Consider the following 3,634-nt stretch of genomic DNA (forward strand, 5'->3'; position numbering starts at 1 on the left):
CCTCCTGGGTTCAAGTAATTCTCCTGCCTCGGCCTTCTGAGTAGCTGGGATCACAGATGCCTACCACCATACCTGGCTAATTTTTTTTTGTATTTTTAGTAGAGACAGGGTTTCGTCAAGTTGGCCAGATTCATCTCGAACTCCTGACTTCAGGTGATCCACCCGCCTCGGCCTCCCAAAGTGCTGGGATCACAGGCCCTGGCCAGGGGCTGTCTTAAACAGCAAAATTACCAAAAAAAAAGCACAAAGATGGAAACATATGGGCATTAAATACACCACAAAAAGGACACTTGTTTACACTGATGTGAGCTGAAGAAAGAAGGCAGAGCTCTCCCCTTGTTCATTCTGGGCTGGGAACACGCACATTGGGCAACTCAAGTATTTTGCTGTTCTACGCATGTCCACAAATGACATGAAAAAACTGGGAATATTGATTGTGAGGTGACAAATAAATTTTAGCAAGTAGGTACATTTGCAAATACAGTCATAAATAATGAGTATTGACTGTATATATCTCTGAAATATAAGGACTCTTTTAGAAACATCTCAATTACCGTTATTACTCTTAGGTTCCTTAGTCTTCTTTCTTAATCTTTATGTGTAAACTGGAGATTCCTTAATATTATTGACTATCCAAATTGTACATTTTCCCAATGTCTCACTAAAAATCATTATGACTTCATGGTTTTAAACATACTTGGTAAATTTTAATTCATGATATGATGATGACTATGAATTTTATTTCTTATTATTTTTTAACTTTTATTTTAGATTTGAGGATACATGCACAGGTTTGCTATATAGGTAAATTTTATGTCACAAGGATTTGATGTACGGATTATTCTGTACAATCTGTGCTTCTTAAAAGAATGGGAGGATCACCTGAAAAATAGTCACATGGTCTCCCAAACTCACAGTGAAATTAATGAGGGACTGATGGGCATGATTCCCCAAATTTGGATGATATGGTTTGGCTCTGTGTGTCCACCCAAATATCATCTCAAATTGTAATTCCCACATGTCAAGGGAGGGAGGTGGTTGGATCATGAGGGTGGTATCCTCCATGCTGTTCCCTTGATAGTGAGTGAGTTCTTAGGGGATCTGGTACTTTTATGAGTGTTTGGAAGTTCCTCCTTCATTCTTTTCTCTCCTGCTGCCTTGTAAAGAAGGTACTTGCTTCCCCTTCACCTTCTGCCACGACTGTAAGTTTTCTGAGGTCTCCCTAGCCATGTGGAACTATGAGTCAATTAAATCTCTTTCCTTTATAAATTACCCAGTCATGGGTATTTCTTTATAGCCATGTGAAAACAGACTAATATATTGGGTCTGAAACTCCAGATTCCAACATTAAAAGTCCACTGGAGAGAGGTGGTGCAGTGAATGGGTAAAAAAAAGAAAAGAAAGGAAAAAGTGTAATCATTCTTCCAACAGGCCACTGCTCTTGCCTGTGATGAAGGTGAGAGCAACAGTGAGTGCACCATGGCATAGCGCAACTAGTGCAGTTTTACAGCCAGATATTACCTGGCTTCCAATTGAAGTCTTACTTCTTACCAGCTGCTGACCTAAGGCAAGTTGTCTAATTCCTTGAGCCTTAGTTTTCTTATCTGGACAATGAGAATAATCACTACCTCACAGAGTTGTTGGCAGATAAAAATCATATATGTGAAGAATATGGTACATAGTAGGTATTTATAAATGCTAATTCATGTTTGCTGTTGTTTTTTTCAGTGTTCAGTTTCATTTAATGACCCCCATCTCCTTGAAGGGCAGGTGCAGGCAGCTAGGCAATGGCAAGAGATGCTTACTTGATGTTCTTGCCTGGACTGAAGGCTTGGCCCACACTCTTGAAGGCCCCCTCCCAGCAAAAATACTCTTGAACCAGTGCCTGGGTCTCCTTGCTGCCAGGATCCAGTTTCCATCATGTATATGACTTGTAGTCCCACTGCCAATCTGGACTCAGTGAAAAGGGAAGCTTCTGGCCCTGGAAGACCCAGACTCAGAGCTTCTATTGTTGGTTCCAAAGAAGACACTGACAAAAACATTCTTCCTCAGCTTGGCCAGTCACTGGAATATTCCAGTGATGAGGTGCAACTCATGAAGATCTGGGTGAGTTCTTCAAGGAAATGATACTCTGAGAACTACAGGAACCACCCATCCTTATCGAACTGCTCCCAAAAATATGGCAGCACCCCAGAGAGTGTGTCCTTCTTAGAGTACCTGCACTGAAATTTATCCAACACAAAGGTACTCTTGGATGGTGAGCAAAGGGGTCCTTGGCCTTGGGCTCAGCAGCCAGCACCTGCTCACATTCATCCATCTCCTCCTCAGGAGCAGGGGCAGCTGGCCTTTTCTCCTCTTTCTGCTCAGCCTGGGGCTTCTGCTTCCCTTCCTGTGAGCCCTTCCCTTTCCATGTGGTGTCCTGTTTAGGGTGGCTCTCGGCAAACTTTTAAACATCAAACTGGGCCATGTTCTCACACAGATTCACTTCCCCCCAAACAACCTGGAATTGGAGTTGGTTAATGCAGTGAGGAACCAGCAGTTGGCATTGGGGAAGGCCTGGTGGAAAGAAGCTTCCAGGACCTGCTTATAGAGCTACAATATGCAAACAACTGTGATATCAGCCAGTGGCACTTGTTCACCCACCAGAGAAGTCCTCATCTTCAAGTGAGCATGCAGCAGCCCCAGAATTCACCTCACCTCCTTCTTTGCACTCTTGGTGGCCTTTTTGTTATGCTGCATGATGCCCACGGTGAGGAACACCCAGGTACTGGCACTGTATCGCTGTCAGCAAAGCTCACTCACTGCACCACTTGGGCTACTGCCTCTGGAGTACTTCCCCGCAGCTCCTCATGTAGGCAATGGCGTTGCTCTCAAACACACAGAATCCATCATCACCCTCAAATGCTGGAAACTTGCTGGCAAGAAATTTGCAGAGAAATTCAAGAGTATTGTTGGTTTGGCCAAAGTGGGGTAGGGTGGTGCGGAGAGCACGTGAACCTGAGCCCCGCTGTACTGAGCAGCAATGGACACCTTGAAAGCCCTCATGTTTTCAGAACATGAGTACAGGGTCCCAGCTGCCATGGTGATTCTGCAGAGAAAGGGGGTGTTGCTGTTATTTTTATCATATGCCTGATTGCAGCCCTCTGAGGAAGGCCGATAGGCAGACTTGCTATCTCCTATGAGAGAGGCCGTGGGGAAGGTAGGCAAGAGGAAAAGGCACTGTGGCCAGGTGAGTCACACCATAGTGGTAGGGTGGGGCTGAGAGTTGAATTCCTGGCCCCTGGTCCATAGCTCAGTCTAATTAAAGGGAGTCAGATTCTTGATAAGAATCTAATGATTCTTTTCCATTGCCTAAATGATAAAAAACAAAAACAAAAGCAAAACAGACTAGCCCTGGGGACAGGTGCATGTTTTGCCCTCTGACCCTAGGCCACCCTGCCCAGAGAGGAGGCCAAGCACAGGGCAGCCTTGTTTATCTGGCCTCTTCTCATCTGGGTTGTGGGTTTATCTGGAGGGAGTCCCAAACTGGTGACTTATGTTTCTCCCCCAGGCACTTCAGGACAGAGAGCTGCATCCATTGGGATGGAGCATCCCTATCTAGAGTGACTTCTCTAGCCTTCTTTTTGTTTTTCTT

The 3,634-nt window shown here is 44.8% G+C and overlaps 1 pseudogene; it reads right to left on the reverse strand.

The window, feature by feature from the left end:
- Positions 1-1,801: 1,801 nt before the first annotated feature.
- LOC117083933 lies at positions 1,802-3,081 on the reverse strand (annotated as a pseudogene).
- Between the last annotated feature and the right edge of the window lie 553 nt (positions 3,082-3,634).

This window comes from Trachypithecus francoisi, unplaced genomic scaffold (genome assembly GCF_009764315.1).
Source record: "Trachypithecus francoisi isolate TF-2019V2 unplaced genomic scaffold, Tfra_2.0 Lachesis_group0, whole genome shotgun sequence".
NCBI lineage: Eukaryota > Metazoa > Chordata > Mammalia > Primates > Cercopithecidae > Trachypithecus > Trachypithecus francoisi.